Raw genomic sequence first — 14,181 nt, 5'->3', positions numbered from 1 at the left:
ATTTGTCTTCTAAATGAAGATTCCTTAAATGAACAACTGAGAATACCTCATGGGGATCTCTCCTAAGCTAACAGATATTAGAACCGGCTGACTAGCAAAGAGCTGAAGCGCCAACAAACACATACACGTTACAGAAAATGACTTAATATGACACAGCCTGGGTGGATCAGTGAGAAGAAGAAGAGAGAGTTGGTCCACCATTGATTTCCTGCCCTCCCCAGAGGCCATGCACAGAGTCCTTTGGCAAGAGCAAGTCAGGTTCTAGCAGGGGACCACATAGATTGGCTGATAACGGCTGAGCTGTGAAAAAGCCAAGCTCAGCCTGGGATTAGAAACTTGTTTAAGGGAAAGTGAAAGTGTTGGTCCTGTGTTGAATTCTGCTGAACAGATGTGTAGAAATGATCCCAAACCCTTTCTAAGGATTAGATCCACAATGCAGGAGATGAAAACACATCTGCCCGCAACCTCATCACGTGTGGATGTGGAGTGTGGAGCACCTCTAATAACCTTTATGTTGGTGTGTGGGGTCCAGCTAGCTGCCTGCTTAATCATCTCAGCTCAGGCAGAGTGCTGAAGCCATAAATCAGCGGAGAACTCTCAGCCTGAGCTAACGGCCTTGTGGCACAAGTCATCCATTTGGCAGGGAGTGTCACAAAACCTCCTTTCTGGGGAAACCATACTCAGTAAATTTACCTACAGGAGAAAGCAGACCAGGAATTGCTCACCTGTGAAATTAAACCTTTTTTAGTATGTCACTGTGTTCTTCTTGTGCTAGCTGAACTCAAAGTTAGAAGTGACGTTTTAAACCCACTAAGTAGGCAGAACTTGCAGCTTCAGGGCAGTGACAAGTTTAACTGTTATTAAACTTTAAAATCAATTACAACTTTCTAACTCCTTCTCTAACTGGTGCTATGACATTTCTAGATATGTTTGCTTTGGTTTGCATGTTTCGTCTCAATAGTGTGCAATGTTTGGCAGAAACCTTCTAAAAGATGTTTACTCTCGTTTTGTTTTTTTAGAGGGTGACATCACAGGGACAGCACTGACAAAAAGCAGTTGTAATGTGCAATCAATGGTACTTTTGATGGTCATTCAAACAAATCAAACTTTAATTTACACTTTTAAATATTCCCTTATTATACTTTGAATAGACATATTACTTTGCATTTGGTAGAGCAGCAACCATTTAGAGGAAAGTTTTAATGCTCTGCCTTTTTTTCTTTGAGCCTGTAATAAAAAGAAAACTTTTCTCCCCCGAGCAGCAGAAATTGCTCTCATCTGAATATTCCCATAGCAGAGCATGCCAAATATCTGTGGCTTTTTAGATTGTAACCTGGAATAGACAACCACTAGATGTCTGCAGCTGCCTGCCTGCCGGGTGATTTGTTGATAACAAGGTGCAGGGTATTTCTCCAGGGTGCTGGGCCGGACCCAAACCTTGGCTTCACAATATAAACAGAAAATGAGGGTCAAGCCCCGGCCATCCCTGCACCAGGCCTCTGTTCGACTGTCAGCAGATGAAATCTGATGAGTAGAATACCACTGCCAAAAACTATAATTCAAATCACTCTGCCCCTGTGTAATTTGCTTCACTGGTATTATTTGCTGTGCAGATAGTTTCAAGTTAGCCAGTGTGTGAACAGCTTCAAGCTTTTGTGAATCAGAAGTGAAACCGTGAAGGAAAGACGCCTCCGAAGTCTTTGCCTTGCAGACTCTTCCGACTGTCTCTAAGAATTTTTTAAACATGAACTCCAATGGAGCATTGCACAATGACACAGAAACAACATTGAATCTTAAACACGTACTACTTTAAAGTTAAGAGTCTTCATTTGGTCTCTGGTTGACATGGCTTTACTTATTAAGAAAATCTTTCATGAGACACAACAGCATTTATTGTTGTTAGTAACAAGCAGTAACTCACGTACTATTTGTAACTGCTTAAATAATGATACAGTTTTACCAACAACTTAAAACACTGACTGTATTCCACAGTTATGAGTTTGAAGCCCATTATTTCCTGCATTTTATGAAATGACTTACAGTAAAAGAATGCATATATGTACAGTAGACCAAAAGATGTTTATTAAAATAATTCTTTTTTTTGCCATTATCAAGAAAGATGGAAAGAGAGAAAGAAAATGACTATAAGTGATCATTCAGATTATTGCTTTAAATTTCTTAATGGCATGTCTTAGAGACTCTTTTTTTGTGGTTGCAAAGAATATTAACCTGTTTTACACCCTTTAATAATCAGTTACTAATAACCTATAATATCTTTACATTTTGGTCATGTTCATCTGAGAAACATCAAACTTTTGAACCTCAAGCGCACATGCAAAGATACTATTTTACTATTCAACTGTTTTCAAAGTGCATGCACGACCACTAATGATTTTTTACTATCCCTGAAGAGACGGTGAGAAAGAGTATCATGACACTTGCGTTGAAAGCCTCTGGATTAAAATTCACTGGGTACAAGCTACACATGAACCATTAGGAATGCATGTTCAGTTGACATTCATCATTCTGCAGTCGATAGTTTGCACTACAAGTGTACACAAGATTAGATATGCACACAGTATATCACACTCTGGAGATGATTTTACAGCAGCACTGCATGTCATACATCAAAACAGGCGACCGGTGCTTTTTTCGTCTTCTCTGCCAGTCATGTGTGCCATTAACCCTAATGACTGGTCCAACACTAGGGTTGCTAAGTAACACGACTCGCCCCTGCCATCATTCTGAATGCTGTCCCCGTGTTTAGCCCTATTTGTGAATGATACTGCTATAATAATAATGGGGCAGATAACACAGCGATTCTATAACACATTTCACAGGCACGTGGCCCTAAAAGCACCTCACAGGCATCCAGTGTAAATACACTCTTCAATAAGCCAGCCATGCACAAATTGCTCAGCCCTTGAGCAGTTTTCTTGGCTGCTTTGTAGGATATCTTTGGGTCACTGCTGGCTCAGTGCAGCAGTGAAGAAGTCGAACAAAACAAAGTTTAATGTACAGTGTATTCGATTTGGACAAGATAGTGCGAGTGTGTGACCTAGCTTTGCAAAGGTGATTCAAGGACAACATTTCATCTCTGTATCTCTCTACATCCAGAGAGTGCCTGCGGTCCCAGGAATAAAGAAGCAGAAAATTTAAAAAAAAAAGAAAAAAGAAAAAAAGGAAACGTGTTTTGGCATGCTTGGGTCTGATTAGAAAAAAACCCACAATGCGGGCTGCGTGTGAGACTTTCAACCCCATTAAAAGGCTGAACATATCTGTTGTTTACACCTCAAAACTTTTACTGTTTGAGCTTAATTCTTCCTTCGTCATACTGTTTTTACTTACCTCAGACTCTGGGGGACACAAGGGTTGATGAATTCTAATAAACCTTGTGTAAACTGCTATCCTATCTATCCTTGCATTTGCAATTGAATGTGTGCAGTGCTTTCAATTTTTTCACCTATCATCATCTTTCACTGCTGGTACACAGTTGTACCTGTTTTTTTTTTCCCCCATGGAACCTTTGGCTTTGGCTTCTCTATTAAAAAGTTAAGCTTGCTCTTCATTTTCTCCCGTTTTTGTGTTTGGATACATGGTTAAGTGCTAATGGTCGTCCATGTGATTCCTGTTTCTTTGGTCCATCACTCATTTCTGGCATTGTTGCACAAGTTTTTGTTTTTTTCCTTGCACCACTTCCATGTTTATTTTTGAGTAAGTTTTGGGTTTAGCTGTGAGATCCTCACTTTGAACAACAGATAGCTGAGGGCACACTTCATTGAATCTGTTGGTTGAGTAGTTTGGGTGGCAGAACAAGTTGAGGTCAGTGTGTGGAGGCTCAGCAATGTTGATGGTTTTTTAAAGGTTTGGTGGGCTGACTGATTGTCCTGGATGTAGTCCCTAAACATACTGCAGGTGTTGAAACTTTTCAATTTGTTGGCTGTATGATGTGCCAGGGTTTTTCTGTCACTAACTTCAGAACGTCAGTGGTTTCTGTTTTATATTTCTTATACTGTCAGTAGTCCTGTCTTGAGATTTAGAGGGAAGACTACCCTGGGCATATTGAAAAAATATTTTGATTGAAGTGACTATGGAGTTAGGTTTGTCAGTTATTGTCTGTAATTTTTGTCTCAGTCTTGGAGGGCAAGGTGGCAGCTCTGAATTTTGAATCCGGGGCAGTTACTGGCACTTTTTTCTTCTGTTTTACTCACATTAGCCCTCATTTATCACGTGTACATACAACTAAAAAAATGGTGAGCTCATATCGACACACAGATTAACATTTATCAATCTGGATGTTGGCGGAGGGTACACTCATATCCTACGCCAGTTCTAAATCTGTGAATGCAGATTTCAAGTCAGAGGGGTGGTGCAGCAGGAAAAATCAGTCTGTGCTGGAGAATTTTTGGATCATATGAGTGTAGTGCATTTTCAGACCAAGGTTCTCAGATTTATTCGTGGATAGTTGAATTACATGAATTACATATGAATTACATATGACTGTAACATTTCACTTTTCTTCTTTCAATCTCTGTTGGATACACCAATTATGAAAGAGCAACACAAACCGATTTCTTCTTATAACCAATATGTGTTTCCTTTATCAATTTACTTTTAGAAAATTAGAGCAGCCTTCTAAAAGTGGTTTTCAACACTTCCATGTCCACAGTAAAGTCACTGCGAAGAATATTTAGAGGATCAAAACTTTTATAGGTGGGTTTTTTAAGGACACCGTCAAAAAGAGATTCATTTACATGATATCACAACCAATTAGCTGGCTCTGGGTATAAATAACCATGAAACACTGGTCTACCTATATGTAATTTGCATAAGCAGCGCACTTCTTGTCAAGGATACAAAACGTCCGTCGATAAAGTTAACTGAAATCAACTTGCAGGTTAACTAGTTTGCGGTCCTGCATATTGAAAATATTTTATAAGCTGTTTTGCAAATGATGCAGGTTTGTCTGTTCCTCTGTCACTTCTGCCTGAAACTGACCAAGACCCATGAAAAGCTCCACTCGCTCCTCAGTCTGTCACTGGTTCAGGCTTGAGTCTGACTGCAGCTTCTTTCAGAGCTGTCACAGATGTTTTAATTGTGATCTTTTCATGTTTTTGGACCTGAACAGAAATACTTAAATGATAATATGATTTTTCTAAAAGTTAGATATCACAGGTTAATTAATTGATTAAAGTATAAACGAAGGACGTTTAAACTACTAGCAACTACATGCTGTTATTTGGTTTTTCACATCCACGCTGCCAAAGGATACAGCAGTTTCCTTGCAGACATGCTCAGCTTAATTTCCCTCTACCATGGTTGCTATGGTGTTAATGATCCCAAGCACAGAAAAGTCTTCTGTTTTCCGTGAGCCCCTGCACGTTGTCAATTCTGTGAGTTTAGACCAGCTGAAACTTGAATATGATTGTTGTCAGACACCAGATATATCAATTGAGTCCAGGGATGGGCACCGAATTAGGTACTTTTTTAGGTACCAACTGAATTACAAATTGATATTTTTTACAACATAAACACAAAAAAGTATGGAAAATTGGTACCGTTGAGTACTGGTACCGATTGCCAGGTACCAGGCATTGGTATCATATTGTTTCAAATGAGAAAGGTACCCTTCCTTAATTGAGTCCATCTTTGAATCATAGAAGTGGTGCAACTTTCACGCTTTTGGAATTTAAAACAATAATTCATCTTGTATTTCAACTGGCCCAAATCTCAGCCCATACATTTAAAATAAAGTCTCATGAAAATATTTAGATTGTCTATAACTGTATCATCTGTGTTTGAGGTTTGTGAGGAGTTTCTAAGTGATCTTGCAAGAGTCTCCCTTCTAGATATATGCCTGATAGTAATCCACACTTTAGAATGTGATTATTAGCATCAGTATTACAGGTTATAGGTTATTACAAAATGCTATGTCTTAGCTTCTATAACAACAACACGCCGACTGAGGAAGTTAAGGAGTGAGAAGAGTGTTTTTCTCTTATAAAAAATGATTTATGTGATTAATTTGTATTCATGGTGGACACAGAAGTCTGAATGCCAGACAGAAAAGGACAGAAGAGCAGACAAAGGCTAACAGTAGTACTGTAAAACTCCCTCTACAGATCAAGTCTACAACACAGATACAGTGTCTTCATTAGGGCTGTGATGGTTTACTTAAAATGAAAGCCTGTCTAAGATATACAGCAAATTATCTTAAATGATGCTCTTGTCGCTCCATGGGATACCATGCTAATGGCTGATATGTGAGTGAATGTACATAATGGCCATGCTGTGTGATTTGCAGCGCACAATGCTTACATATACTTGGAGAGCTGAAAAGTGGGTCACCCATCCCACTGAGATTCAGCCTGTACCATTCACTGATGTGGAAATAAGTCTCCTGCATCAGGCCCAGCTAGCAGGCTGTGCTACCAAACACAGCCAGTCTACATCCAGCCATGAGTCATTCTCAGCAATTATCCATTGCCACACTTTTATAATTTCATGTAAAAATATAGAAATAGATGAATTAATTAACATTATCTGATATCTTTCAGTGTTTAAGGGACAAAGATGTGCACTAGAAATGTATTACTTTGCATTAGGGTAATCATTACTAGACAGAAGACATACCCACCAATGCCATTTTTCTTCCAAGGAAGGCTTTATGATGTTTGGTTATTGCCATTCATAACAAAACAACCCAAGGTTTTTCACTTGTATTTTCTCTGCCTTTGTGATGGGGAGAGAGACAAATTGAAAGCATGGTCCTGTACAGCCAACTCATAGACTGTACCGCAAGCCATGTATTTCAGACAGATTGAGCTATATAAACTTTTACAACACAGTAGAAATGAATAGCTCTGTATTGCTTGCCAGTATTGTGAGCTTAGAAAGCCAGTGTGTGTTCTCATGACTCTGCCAGACCTGTTGTAGTGTACGCAGACATTTGAGCTCCTGCCGTTTTGACATCAGGTCACTCTTGGGTATAATGTAGGGACAAGTAAAACCCTTGTCTGATGAGTGATGGCCAGGAGCCAGCACTTCACTCAGAGTGAGCCCTCACTGCCAGGCAAGATGCAGGCCTTCATCCACATACACTGCCCAAAGCTTTTTCCTTGACCTGGTTGGCTCTTAGATATAGCCGCATCAACTCACTGTTAGTTTGATATGAAGCCAGGTGTGCTGTGATGTCCATCAAGAGATACAAAACACATTCAAAAATAGATTCAAACCTAACAAGTTTAGTTTCAAAGTTAGAAGAATGAAAATAAAGGTGCTCTTTTACTTAGAGAGGCCTCTGGCACAGCACAAACAAGTCACCAATTTGCCAATATTCAAAGCCTCCATTGAGAATGTGACTAGCTTGCTAAGACATAATCATTGAAGCCCAGCTTGGTGTATAGGCTTGATGAACATTGACCATTGTGTTGCTAAAGATTATGGAGAAACAATGACATAACCCAGCTGAAAAGAAACAGTTGTGTTGCAGGAAAAATGTGGCAAAATAATAAACTGACAGTACATCATCGAATTATTCAGGAAACTATGCGTTACAACAATCAAGCTTTTAAAGAAGCAAGAAAAAGTAATTTCTTTAAATTGATACAAGACAACCGCAACAACACAAAAATCTTATAGCACACCGCTAATCAAGTTTTTTCTATTTAATTAATTCATTCATCCAACCATTAGTATGAACAGTTTGTTTTCCTTGCTAATGGCTGGACATGCCTACTGGCCTTGGTTGTTAGGATTAACTAAGTTATTAGTTAATTTGTATTTATTACAGAATATACAAACTTGTGCATAAGCAATAAGGAACGCGCAAGAAAGCACAGGAGAAGAAACTCCCCCTTCACACCTCAAATACACCAGATACATCTGCAGTCAAGACCCTTTCCCTTGTCCCTTTCATTCAGTTAATGGCTCTTATTTTGCAGCTTCCTATAATTTTTAGGGTGGAGTGTTTTTGTTTTTTATGTTACTCAGTGCATGATTTCGCTTTGTTAATCAATCAAGACACATTAAAGGCCAAAATGACACATGATCATTGTGGTTACTTTTATTGTCTTTCCTGAACTACAGACACTTAAGTCAAAATCAGATCTTGAAGCACCCAAAAGTCTTTATGAATTTCAGTCAGTTTATTCAAACGGCTGACAGAGTGTTGTTCCTTTGGGCTCCAGCAGCACTTCACGTCTAGACATGATTGTCAGATAGGGGAGACAGGGAAACAAATCAAAAGACCACTTAATTGTTTTCTAAATCTCCTACGATCAAGGATCAACTGGGAATCAGTCTGCAGTCAATCACTATTGACCGGTGAGGTACCACTGGTCTGTGGTAACACCACCGCACTTGTCAAAGTCACTTCTTCATCACCAGCCAAGGGTAGAACAGGGAAGTGAAAACTGCCACAAAACTACTTTTGTAAACTTACAGAAAGCATAGCACTCCAAAATTTGGACACAACCAGTCCAGAAGACTAGAAGCATGCCCTCATCTAACACCCCACTCCTATATTTATAAGTACACAAGAACACTCCTCCATCTTTAACTTGTCCAGACAAAGGAGTCGATGATGCATCAATTTTAAAATCACTGCTTGTGGGAGTGGTGTCACTTCAGCTGTAGTCACAGTGTAGAAAATTGGTTTACACTGAGCTTTAAGGCTGCCCCTTCACTTGGGTCCTGCTGTGGCCAACTGACGGTAAGCAGCAAGCTGTACACAGGACCCAGGAGAGAGCACAAGCTGGCTGTTACAGTCCACAGTCACAACTCCCCCCTTTTCTCTGTGTCAGCCATGCCCCTGTGAGCTCACCTTTTGCAGTTACTTTATGGGCAATGTTAAGGCTCATTGTAAAGCACACAGGATTTAATATAATACCAGAGATATGTTCAAAAAAAGCACATGACTTCTTCCACGTCTATTCTCTACTTAAATCCCTCCACTCCCTGACTCCATTCATTCATTATCTCCAGCCTCACTTCTCTCTCTTCCTCCACAGGCTCTTTGTGGAGTTCGAGGCATATTTGACTGACAGGTAATAACCACAGTTTGGCTGACATTGAGAAAGTGTTTTATCTGTAAAAAGTATTACTTCTAATGCTAATTTCAAAGACAAGTCAAACAAATGCAAATACTTTGCGTGGGTACAAATGTAGATCTACAGTAAAACTTCGAGTTTAATCTATAATAATGTGAAAGAAATGGCTCGAGTATAAAACTTATCTTAGAGAGAAATTATGGTTGGAATTTATGTGAATATGTATGTAAATCTGATATATTTATCTTAAGAATTCTTAAAAAAAAAAATCAGCAACAAGTCCATTCCAACCTCATGCACTAGACCTCTGCTTAGATGTCATCATAAAGTCATTACAAATTCGCTTACTTGGAAATCTAAAGCTTTCGAGGAAGTTAAAGCAAAGGAAGCTGTTGAAGGAGAATGAGCCAGTATCCAAAGTCCCGTTCCCACCAAGCGGTTCAGTTCGGTTTTACAGAATTTCCACTGAATGATCCCAGGCCTGACCCCCAAATAACCGAAAGGAGCCGTGCCACTTTTTGGGACCCTTCCATAGGGGTGCTAGACCAAGGGGCCGTTTATACGACAACGGTTTTAGGGTGAAACGCAAAAGTTTTGTTGCGTTTTAGCCTCACGTTTACACTGAAACAGCGTTTCAGCTGACCTAAAACGCAAACTTTTGAAAACGGCCTCCAGAGTGGGATTTTTCTGAAACACTGCTGACACCATTGCCGTGTAAACAGTAAGCCAGTGTAAATGATGACGTCACACTCCGCTTTGCGCCTCATGCATACAACAGGACAACAGTACCGTTGTTACGATTGACACGAACTACCAGGTTGTGCTTGTGCTGCTCAATCTTTTGTATCTGCTGACTGTTGTTCAATAAAACGTCCATCTGTTGCTTCACTCTTGAACTTAGTATTCCCCAATTCACCAGATGATAGGCTCAGCTTTACTTCGGTGGAGATCTCCCAAAAGCGGCTTCTGGACAAGACAGTTATAGCACCACCTACAGACCTGGTATGCCTAGTACAGCATTTTCAGTCCGTCAGCGTTTCTGTGTAAACGCAGATTTTTTTTTCACTGTGTTTTAGCGTTTACAGATGAAACGTTGTCAGAGTGTGGAGCTACAACACTACAGACTGTTGATTGGTTGAAGGAATCGTTACCTACCGTGCTACCGCGGCTGCATTTCTCCTGGCGGCGCACAGTCTTCTCTGAAACAAAGCCTGATTGCACTTTGTGTCAAAGAGCTACATGCCAATCACAGAGACGACGAAATGCTGCATGTCTTCTATCTATGTTCTTTGTTTGCTGTGTCGCGTTTTTCTTATTCCTTGTATTTATAAGCGGGGTACACTGTTTCGCACTGCTATGGCGTCACGCTATTATTTAACAGATGCAGCTTTTGGCATCCAGCTTACACCCCCCCTACCACAGTTTGCTGTGTAAATGCAATCGGGATCAGGCTGAATTGTACCAAACTGTGCCAAACCGTTTTGAACCGAACCGGACTGCTTTGCTCAAGATGAATAGACAGTAGTGTTTTAAACTTCCCAAACATAAAATCATGTTATGGTTAACCTGCACTGAAGACATGATGCTTTTTAATGTAAAGATGTGCAGATCAGTCAAACGATTTTTAGACTCACCTGGACAGTAATTGCATTAAATGGTCTGACAAGGTTAGAAATACGCAAGATATCATTAGCATTAATTATTAAAGGGTCACTACGACTCAAGTATCAGGTTATATTTTTCCTGTGAATCAGTAATGCATCTGGTTGTCTCGTGCTACTGAAGGGATTTCTGAAGTCTGTTATTATTAAACCTAAAAAAACGATGAGTAAATACTTGCAGCCACACTAGTAAACCCATCAAGTGTTCCATCATGCACTTATACAGTCAATGCTGTGGTGCAGACTGGTCGTACACCATTCGTAGTGTAGTAGCAGGAGCAGGGTGCGCCAGAATGAATGGGCTGATTCAAGATCTTTGCAGGTTTCCTTTATTTTTTTTTTCCTTCAGGCACTGAGCTCTGCCTCATGGGTCTAGCCCTCACCTGACTGTGTACTCCACTTGCCTGCCTCTACAATGAAATATGAGACATGCTGAAGTAGCCCAGGGACCACTCTGCTGCCTGAAGACAAAAACACAATGTACACACTAACAATGCACAGTCTGACAGGTGCTGCCGTGAGTGCAGTTAATACAATAAACATATTCATTCATTCATTCCTTCCTTCATTCAGTCATTCATTCATTTTCCATACTGCTTTTCCTGTGCAGGGTCGGGTCTTAGGGTGAGAGGCGGGTTACACAGACAACCTTTCACGCACACACTCACACCTATGGACGATTTAGAGTGACCAATTTACCTGATGAGCATGTTTTTGGACTGTGGGAGGAAGCCGGAGTACCCGGAGAAACCCATGCATGCACTACAGTGAGCTCATGCATGCTGATTTTTTGTGCATCGCTGTGTGATATTGTGTGTTCGTGTCAGTGTTTTTAACATATGTGACCCATCGCTCTGCAAAGGATCCTTGTCTTCTGATGAACAGTGATGAGGGGCTGAGGATACAAATTCGACCTTCTTGTCGCTCAGTGAGAGCTTTTATCTATCCCTGCAGGGGATTCTGTCATGTGACATGGCCTCTGAGCTGCGGTCTTAAATCAGTGCCCTCATATCACCCTACTATCTCATCTGCCTCCTTCTTTTGTCAGTCTTACCATCATCCTTCTTTCACGCAATTACACACTATCTTCCTTCCTATGCATATGCATACACATGTGCTAGCAGATAAAGCCCACACACATATAAATACACATTTCTCTTAACCTTTACTTTTGATGATATAAGGATAGAGTGTTTCCAGGGGGAATCAAGAGGAAATCAATCCATATATGATTACAGAACTACGTATGAATTTATGCATTCATACAACTACACAGCGAGGTAAATATGAGGTCAGAGTGGCACCTTAAGTCCAGCACCTTAGCAGCTTTTGCTCTTAATGGGAGTGGCACTAACTTAGGATGTCCTTAGAAAGGCTCACACTGCCCCCCAGTGGTTGATATTAGAGTAACTATTTTAAACTTACAGAGGCCATGCTACTGTGAAAAGGACTGGTCACAAAGCAAATGAGGACATGTTTTCTAAGGATCTGTTTCCAAAGAGAAGCTACTGATCTTACTGAAACCCTTATTGGTGCTCATTATGTAGAAGTATATGGTCATCTGGTCAAAAAATGGGAAAACTTCAAGAAATCAAATTCTTGGACTGAGACAGACTTTAATGTCATTCTGTAGGCAGCAGGTTTTGTTTGCAAAGGCTACGGTTTACAGAATACAGATACAGGATTAAGTAAAAGAATATCCCAAACTGTTGCGAGCCTGTGCAGCCGCAACCAAACAGGATGCATCCTGGTGAGGGCCATTCTCTGTTTCTCCTATGGTATTTTTTCCATGTACAACCACACTTTCCTATTCTTTGTTGCACCAAAGACCATTTTTTGAAGACAGTGTTGTAAGTCAAAAGTATTTTCATGTTTCCATCTGAAACATATAGCTTATAAGAGGAAAGATTGTGCTTTGTTTTCATAGGTGAGCTCTACAATACATAATACTTTAAAAAAATTGAGGATACAAAATTCTGAGCTTATAATATTGACCACAAAAACCATGTGGGTAAGTCAAGCAGACCTTAAGTTCACAAAACAGCATTTATTTGCACCAGCCTTAAACAAACCAGTGCTAACCAGCTCTTTCAGGGCACAAACACCTGCAGTGACCGCTGCTCATAGTGGTCTCTCTTTGAGAACAACTCAACTTCTGAACACTGTTGCGCTCATTGGTCTCTTCAATGTCTAATTTCTGTTCATTATCACTACCTCTATAACTTTGGTATATAAAGTGTTTGTATAATATAATTAAAGGTCCCATATTATGCGAAATTCACTTTAGACTGGTTTTGTAACAGTAATATGCGTCCCCAGCCTGTCAACAAACACCCCCAATATGAGAAAATTCAATTGTCTCCGTCTCTTGCTTGCTCCAGACAAAGATTGCTGTCAGAACATGTGTGCTCAAACACGCGGATCTGAGCTCTGCCCTGCATGACGTCATGCAGGGCAGAAGTATAAAAAAGTAACTCTCCTGGCCCGCCCCTTGTACTGCCCCTTCTGTGCAGCGCGTTTTTCACTTTGGCTGCTGGGCTGCTTCGGTAAAATAAACATGGCGAAGGTAGGAGCAAAGCCTGGCGGTTGCTTTGATGTTGGCTGCACCAAAGAGCACAGAAGTATTTTTTAACTCCATCATCTGAGGTTTTGAAGATGCAGGATTCACTGTCACTGTCCGTGACCCAGCTACATACGTGGGAGCTGTAAGTTTTACTAATTAATGTTGCTTTACTATATGCTCTCCGTAGCGCGATAGCTTGATGAATGTGGTTTTAGCATGGCAGCTAACGTAAGTTACGGTTCGTAACTTAGTTTCCTTACACTAGGTTAACACACATGAGTAAATAATATAAGGGGTAATTAAAGAGAAGGTATATGGGCATATATTTCATGTGAAGCTAGCTTTGTATACATGTTGTTATCTTTTGTTTGGACGGATGTGACCACTTGTCGCGGAAGCCCTCGGCGGAGCTAATGTTGTGCTACAGGGTAGCAAACACACTCATCTGTTATTATGGACGCTGAGACCACAGTCACCACTAATGTGTGTGTTACTACTGCAGTTTAGTTTGCTTGATAGATGATCCACATGGTACTGACTAGAAAAACTAACAGTCCAGGCTGCACACAGTTCTTTCTGCTCGGTGTGGTCATATAACTCTGGTTAGCACCAAGCTGCTAATGTTAGCTTTATTTACCTGATGGTAACTGCAGCAGCATATCAATACATGTAACACTTGTTACTAACCACTCAGAAACGTCCTGCTGCAGCCGTAGAGTTTGGATTTCTTCAGGCGCCTCTCCTTCTGGGTCAGACTCTGGATCATACTGTTATGACTGAACCACTGCGCTTATATGAGCCATTTCTTCGCACTCTGTGAAAACACAGCAGCATGGTCGAGCAAAAGCCACACCCTCGTCCAAAGAAGTTGTGAAGGAGGCGTGGACAGGGCAGCTCTTTATCATTT

The sequence above is a fragment of the Halichoeres trimaculatus genome, unplaced genomic scaffold, assembly GCF_033239565.1.
Source record: "Halichoeres trimaculatus isolate MK-OKI-2021-1 unplaced genomic scaffold, fHalTri1.1 fHalTri1_scaffold_3, whole genome shotgun sequence".
Lineage (NCBI taxonomy): Eukaryota > Metazoa > Chordata > Actinopteri > Labriformes > Labridae > Halichoeres > Halichoeres trimaculatus.
Note: the sequence above shows the minus strand (reverse complement) of the source record.